This window comes from Octodon degus, unplaced genomic scaffold (genome assembly GCF_000260255.1).
Source record: "Octodon degus isolate 3935 unplaced genomic scaffold, OctDeg1.0 scaffold00046, whole genome shotgun sequence".
NCBI classification, from domain to species: Eukaryota; Metazoa; Chordata; class Mammalia; order Rodentia; family Octodontidae; genus Octodon; species Octodon degus.
In genome coordinates this window covers 10,985,584-10,994,341 of record NW_004524622.1, presented here as the reverse complement: position 1 = coordinate 10,994,341, position 8,758 = coordinate 10,985,584, and positions in this window count along the sequence as shown.

Below are 8,758 nucleotides of genomic sequence, written 5' to 3'. Positions count from 1 at the left end.
TTTAACACGCACTGTGAAGCTTTGTTTCTCTTGTGAACCACATTATTCTGTACATGTCTGTAGATTTATCATTTGTACAAAAATCAAATCAAGTGCTCTTGCACGTTTGCCTTTGAAGAGCTGCTTGAACAGAACACGAAGTACAAACAGGATTATCATTGGTAATATGATTAGTTGGTGATTCAAAATTATTACTCTGATGGCCAGCCAAATAGCTCAGTGGATTAAAGTGTCTGCCTAGATACAGGGGACAGAGTTTGATCCCCTGGCCTACTGTGCTGGCCCTGAGATGGCAATTGAGACAGGGCATGGTGGTGCATGCTTGTAATCCCAGCACTTGGGAGGCTGTCAAACAGGAGGACCACTACAAGTCCGATCTATGCAGTGAGACCCTGTCCACCCTGTCCACCCTATCCTAAAATAAAAAAAAATTATTACTCTGGCCAATTTACACCTAAAAGGTCTGCTATATGATATTATGTGTTGCAATTTTGCTGAGACTGTAGAGCCAAAAGATGAGTATAGCTTGAAGGCCCTGATTACATATCAGAGAGACCTCAGTTTCAAAGAGAAATCATGTGACTTGTCCCATGTTAGAGTCTGAGGAACCTGGAAGTACCCATGAATGGAAAATATAGTTTTCCTCTCAAAAGCATGTTCATACCTAATTTTTAGGTGAGACAATGAGAAAGATGGCCCTGCAATTGCATTTATTTATTTTCATACTCTTCATCACTCAAAGACAGATTTTATATGTAGAAGGCAAACTGTATATCAGGAACAAAAGATCTTGGTGCATTAATGTTTGATGCTAAGTTGTACAAAGCTGTGCACACCACCAAAACTTATAACCAGATGCAAGTCTGCATTAAGCTATCGACATTTTTCTAATCCTTTCTTTTTTATGCTAAAATTATGTCCTGATGACTATCTCAATGATCTATTTTTGTTATAGTGTTTTTCAAAGATACGAATCAAATACTTTTTTAGTATCAACTTTTAAATCACAAATATTATGACATGAAGAAAATAGAGTAGAAGGAAAAGAGTTTACCCAATGTAGTGAGCAGAGCCAGGGTCCCATAATATACGCCCTAATCCCACAAACAACAAATGAATATATCTTCTCACAGAACAAAGGTTCTGTGAAGATGTGATGAAGGATATGGATCTGTGATGGAGAAATTAGCTCAAATTATACCATGGACCCAATCTCTTTATATGAGTCCTTATTCCTAGTAGCATGGATCAGAACTATGTTGCACAAAAAAATGCTCAGTCTAGTGTCACTGGGTCTTGAAACTGGAAAAATGAATCCATCAGCCAAGAATGCAGGCTGCCTCTGGGAAATAGAAAAGTCAAAGACCCGATTCTCCTTCAAGATCTCAGGAACGAATATAGCACTGCTTGGTTTAGCCGAGTGAAACAGGAGGAGGATTTCTGTCCTATACAACTATAAAATAATATCTATACATTGTTAAGCCATTATGGTTACATTAATTTCTTGTTACAACAATGGAAAGTGAATACACTCAATGTAATTTCTACTGATGATATTTCCTAACAGCAACTCAGAGTAGCAGAGGCTGATTATTTCCTGGTAACAGTTTAACATTTTAATGGATGTTTGACTTGAGCAAAATTGGCACAGAGGTTGAAGTTGAAGGTAGGATTCAATCAACAATTATCAATATGACCTTAAGAAAAATCTCATCTATTCTCATCTTTTTTTGAAGTATATAAAATAGTTTTTTAAAAAACATTAGAAACAATACAAAATTTCATTGAACAAAGTAATAGGAATTCAACAATAATTGCTATATTGCATGATGCTATCTTCAAGTTAGTTTAGGTTACCAGATATAAAACTCCAAAATTGGTTTAAAAAAACAAAAGCTTTTCCTTGCCAAATAGTTGAGAGTATCAACTTTTTAAAAGGACATGAACATGCTTTGGTATGAATATTCTTGACATGACCATACATGTCCATTATTTTTGCTAAAAGAAAGTATGTATCACCCGTATTACGTTTGTCAAAATTATGGTAGTATATATTTATTGTTTACTAACGTCCATTCTTCTTTCCTTTTCTTGAAAAAGAATCTCCTAAGATATATATGGGAAATTAGCAACTCAGACACAGAATCCATCTTCTAGGTTCCCTTGTGCCTGTGGATGAATATGTGACTAAATTTTAGCCAGTGGAACATCACGGATAATTATAGTATACCAATTCCAGTCGATAGGCTTACAAAGATGATGTCCCTTACTTTTTCCTTTCCTATATATACTTCTTCCCTTCCTCATAAGCTAGAATGACTGTGAAAGCAGAGTCAATACTCTTATTAAAACAAGAGCATTATTATGGGGCTTGATCCACCATGAAACCATAGCTATGGGTGGAGCAGAGTTGAATAATGGTAGCAGATGGTATTGCTAATCAAGTCAAGCATATTTATTAGCTTTTTATAAGTAAAGTTGATTTGCCTCTGACCTTAGCAACTAGAAAGCCAGATAAGAGATGCAAACTGAGTCTCCTAGAATAGAGCTGTTCTTCCCTTTTATGATTGCCAATTATCTTGAACTTACATGAGCCAGGAATAAAATTTTCATGTTGTTTAATGCATTATTATCTTGTATATGTCAATTGGCATCATAATGCAGAAGCAGTACTAACAATGATAATAATAACAGCTAACATTTTCCTGATGCTTACTATGTTCTAGGATTTTCCTGTGAATACATGAGATTTACATACACACACACGCACACTCACACACACACACACACACACACACACACACACCCCTACATACTCTTACTGCTTATGCAAACTGTATAAGGTCAGCACTGATTTTTCCACTTGACAGTTGAAGAAACTGAGGCCTAGAGACTCAGAAACTGTTTCAAGGTCATACCAAATAAGCCAGTGTTTGAATGCTAATAACTTGGTAGCAACATTTCTGCTTTAACATTTATTAAATTGCCTCTTAATAGATCATATATATTTTATCTTAACTGAGAATGAAGGAGAAACTCTTTAAGTTCATTTTAACAGTAGAAACATCAGATTAATGTAAAAATATTGGCAAATAGTGAGTTTAAATTTGTTCTTTTTCAAATGAAGTATCTTTTCAATTATACATAATTCAGAAAGTTTATTAGCCTAAAAAAACTTAAATTAAACATTGTAGTTAAATTGCAATTTCCTAAGTTCAATTAGAGTAATAGAGTAATCTATTTAGAAATAAAGACAAATATAAAGTGACTTAGAAGTTCAATGAAGGTAAAATGAAGTCTGGGAATTTATGGTTAGATGCAGATTACAGGTGAGGAACCTAAGGACCAGGGAGCTCGAAGTCCTTATGTCCTTATCGGACACCAGAAACTAGATAGACTGCTAGACATATGTTGTCTCAGTTAACTTCATAATGTATGCAAGATTCCAAATGTTTAACTTCTTTACATTTATTTTTTTAATTTTAAATAATTGATTGATTGAATGATTGATTGATTGATTGATTGATTGATACAGGGTCTCACTCCACAGTTCAATCTTATAGTGATCCTCCTGTGTCAGACTCCCTAGGGCTAGGATTACAGCTGTGCACCACCATGCCTTGTTTCAGTGGCCAGCACGGCATATGGTGCTGGGGATCAAGCTCAGGACCTTGAGCTTTCCAGGCAGGCGCTTATGCCACTGAGCTATCTCCCCAGCCCAAAATTTTTAGACTCAGGAAAAGTAACATAGTTGCTAAAAGTTACAAAGCTAGTCAATAAAATCAAATCTTTATTACCCCAAGGTAAGCTTCTTTATATTAGAATATTGGATATCTCAAAGAATAGAAACAAAAAAACAGTTCAAGTTCACTTAGTTTGAGCAAATACTGAGGGGAACATTTCAGAAGGCTGTGATGTACAGGCTTGCCCAGGGCTAATCAAGTATCTTTAAAAGTTTCCCATATACTGATGCAAGAAAGAAAGCAAAGCCAGTGAAAGGTCAGAGCCCTGCAAGAGGTACCAACCCGATCACGAAAAACAGAAGTAATATCTATGTGGAAACCACTGAGCATTTCAGAAACTCACTCTTCCCCACTGGCGTATCTATTTTCATTCTCATGGAAGAGAGTAGTTGCTGATAAGCTCTTTATTATTGATTTTTTTCTGAGCCTTGATGTTCCCCTGGAGATGAAGAATATTGACAGGGTGAGCCCCAGTACCACAGCGAGGTTAAATGAAAGGCATCGTGGTTGACTCATCTAACTCATCAAAAAGAAATGACCTGTAGAATTAGTTCACAGCAGAATGTTATCTCCTAGTTCCATACTGCCTAGAATTAATAAGTAAAAAGAAATGAGATGTTATTACACCTCAAAAATCAATCATAGACTGAGATTAGAAAGTAATTTTTTTAATTATCTATTCAATTTTTTTAGATGAGGAACTAAATTAGTAGTGAAGACATGGGTAACATAATGCTGTGGGGGGAAGGGGGTAAAAGCATGAAATGAAATGAAATGTCACTAAGCATACGTCAAAACTCCTGACATGCTTGTATGCATTTGAGGCTGATTTTGTTTTAGTTAGGGAGATCATCCCAAGATGCACAGAATGAAAAACTTCTATAGGGAATTAAAAATATGAAACAAAAAAACACTGACAAGTGAACAGCAATAGTTTCAGCTCCTGCTTGGTATAGTCAAAGCATAGGCAGAGTGCAGAGGGATGCAGGGCAAGAAATGACAATATGTGGATAGAAAAAATAAGCTAGGATCTAGGCATCAGGGCATTATGAACTGCAATCCAGCTGGAAGTTTTTTTTTTTTTCTGAATGCAATTCAGATTGCTGGAGGAGCTTGGCAGAGATGTGACATGGCCTTCAACTATTCCTTACTTCATTCATGGAGTACCAAGCACAGGTCAACATTCTGAGCAAACAGTGAGGTGTTTTCCCAGTCTTCAGGAACCTACTGGTCAATTAGAGGTGACCTAGATCCAAAATGTAATTGCTATACAAAGTAATAAGGGAAGAGAACAAAGTAAGAACAAAACCCAGGGAGGGAAGAATCTCCTGAGAGGGAATAGTTAAATATGTCCCTATGCTTCACAGAAGCCTTTGAGGTTTTCAAACTGATTTTACATATGGACTCTCATTTGATCCTTAGAGTAAAACTGGGGCATAAAGCTCTATTCTAATGTTTTCAAAGCTGGAGTACTGAATGGCTGCTCTAAAGGTCACACTTCAAGGATGAGCCTCAACCTTTGCAGCAGCAGCTGTTTCCATTTGTAGACCAAGAATAACTGTAAAGCTTTATGGCAGTTCAGAAAGGACATATTTTATGAGTTAAGATATCTAAAATGGTCTGAAACAGATGATGACGTGTGCTTCTTAGTTCAACTATCTCCTAAGCTAAAAATTCTATGAACAACTACCTAAATAAGTGATGATAAAATACAGTTCTTAGGGAGTTGTTGTAAACATTAAGTGACCTACTATGGAGTAATTCTGGGAAGTGTGGAGGCCTGAGGCATCCCAGATCCTCCCAAGACCACTCCAATGGAGTCTTATTGAGGCTTGAGTTAGAAACTGGGTATGACTTGGCAGGAGTAAAAAAGGCCCAGCGTGAAAACACAAAGATCCATGTAGAACTCTTCAGGTCTGTACCACATGAGAGCCTGGATCTAATGGAAAAGAAACAGAGAAGAGAGGAACTAGTAAGCTTCCTAAAGAGACCTTGTACTGAGCAATCTAAAGAATTGAAAAGGGGAAGCACAATGCTGGCCAACATTAGGCTCCTTGGAGGAATTCTGGTCTTTATTGCCCTTCAGAGCAACTGGAAAGATAAACAGTTGTAGTCCTCTCTACCTATGAGTTGGGGAATGAAGTCCTTAATAGCTAGTAAAAGTAGAAATAGAGGGCATGTTAAGATGCTTCGAGAGGAAACTGACATAATGCCTGCTACTACAGCTTGTAGAGTTCATTGTACCTTCCACACAGACACAGAGGCTACGGGGCTTAATGAACAGCATCGCAGTGACTGACAGCAGCAGTAAGCTCACTCGGACCTCAGTGAGTTACTCAGGGACCTGGGTTTGATCCCCAGGACTGCAGGCCCTGCAGGCGCTGGAACCTCAGGTGTACTGTGCGTGGTGGTGCACGCCTGTAATCTCAGCACTGGGGAGGCTGAGGCAGGAGAATCACTATGAGTCCAGGCTTCATAGTGAGACCCTGCACCAAATAAATTTTTAAAAAAACAAACAACAACAAAATACAGGTCTTTAAGCATAGCTTTAAGCTTTTTATCAGAAAGCCTGGATCTTGTGCCACACACTGATGAGTGGAAGAACACAGAGGCTCGGGCAGCAATGCAGGAGACACCAATACCTGTTTGAGTCTCAGCTCTGAACTGCAGAATATGGAACATGAAAACGTTTCCACTGATTTCGAATAAATATTGTGCATGTATTCTTCAATCATATTGAATGAGAAACTATTACTTTTTGTTTCCTAAATTTCTTGAAAATTAAAAATAAATCACTGCACGAATTACTAAAGTAATTAAACATTATTTCATTAAGCAAAATCATTGTTATACAACTAGTGAATGTTTCTTGCTGATTGAATTATGGACTAAAGATGAATAGCCATTCTGAAATGCGCAGCATCCTCATCATATACTGCTTGTATCAGAGAGTTTTATTTATCCCAGCCCTAGAATCAGGAATCTACACTATGGCAGTACTCAATGAGGCACTTTATAAGTGACAGAAATCAACTGAAAAAGTGAATTGCCAGTAGCTGTTATAACTAATACTAACTTAAAATGTGACTACATAAGAGACTTGACAAGGTCACAAAAATTGAATCAGATTCTGCAAAAAGCCAAACTCAGACAGTTCAACAAGGCAAGATTGCAACTTGCCTCAGGTCAGTTGGAAGAGCCCAAAGTTGTAACTCCCTTAAATCAATCACCCAAGATTCCTTGAACTAGAAAGCAACCAGAGAATGGCAACGGCATCAGCTGGAAGGAGAGAGAGATCATCGTGCTGTCTAAAGTAATCGTCAGCAGATATTTCTGCAAAGTACAGTAGAGGGAAACATCCTTCTTATTTTCTATGTGGTCAAGACATATTAAGAGAACTATCCTTATTACAAATAATAATGACAGAATGAAAACAGACAGCATTTAGAATCTGAATCGAGATGCTGACAACTCTGTGCACGTTTGATGAGAGGCCCACATAAAGACTGTTCTAGCACAGGAGGGCATGCGACATAAGAGAATCAAATAGGTTATTTTTTTCTCATTATTTATTTCTTACCTAGCATAACATTCTATGTTCTTGCAAACTACCTCCAATTGACTGCAGGAACACCTTTGATTAGTTGGGCACACAGTTGACTTTCCTCTCCACCTTCCCACAGGGAAAGGAATTAGTCATGAGGCAGCCAAAAAGAGCACTTCACATATCCAGTGATAGTGATCACTGCGGCCCAGTAGGATCATCTGTGGGGGCTGCCGTGTGGATGACAGCAGAGACATATACTGCTCCCACTCTACAGTCGAGATCTACAAGTGCTGCCTAAGTCCTGAGACTGTGCTACTGACCGCTGACCCAGAGGGGAGGAAGAATGGATGCGTAAAATGGAATGCATACTGAGGAAGGCAGAGCTGAGGGAGAGAAAGAGAATGAAGAGTGGAGAGAAGAGAGGAAAGAACAAGAGGCAAATGGATGAAGAGAGGAAATGGTGTGGAGGACCAGACAAGAGCTGAGATCTCTCATCTAGCTGTGCCTAAATCTGTTTGTTAATTGACTTGCTAGCTGCAAAAGCTAAAACCGCTCCTTTTTAAAAACTGATCTTGTTTGAGGTTCATTTATTTTTTGAAAGTGAAGTCATCCAGCATGAGGTGCAAATATTAGCTCTAAATTACAGAAAAAAAGATCTGAATAGCAATGGCAAAAATAAAGAAAAATCATATCAAAAAAGATAAAATTGACTTACCCATGGTGCTTTGACTTCACTAATAATTTACAGGAGAGAATTGCAGTCAACCATATGGTTCAGAGGTGTAATACATTTTATTTATAGTAGTTTGTGACTATTATTTATGTAAATATAGTTAACAACTATATGGAGTGCTGCATAAAATCTACAGCCCTTCTCATGATACTACTACAAGGTTAGATTAGATCTTAACTGGATTAGTAAGTAAAACAAAAACATGATAAATACAGAGTAACAATATAGGGCAGGAGCACAGCAGGATTTCTAATCATATGTGGCCTTAACCCCGCCCCCACCCTGCCCCTCACCCATCCCCACCCCGCCCTCCAGACATCTGGTTGCTAATTTCATTGAATTTATAGCCAGGCTCTTGCCCAATGTAAGAAATTAAAATCTTGCTCTCCAGCTGTCATCTTACACTCTGGTTAACTTTATTTTCCAGAAAGCTAACACTGACATCCATGCACTTTTCTTTAGGAGTTATTTGGGTTTCATTGTTCTTAGAACTCAGCATCACCAGGCTAAGCACTCTGAACACACAGAGTAGAGTCATTCTCCAAATGCCACCGTCTAATGTCTCAGCCATCAGAGTTACCCTGCTCTAGAAAGCCCACTTACCTCTAGGCCACACTGTGACTGTGATTTAATGCCCTTTTAATGTAAAGTTTGTTCTGAAGGTGAAGATCACTAATCGATTTCTATAAAATTTTAATTTGAACATGCGCTTTTCACCAGTCTATGTCAATCTTT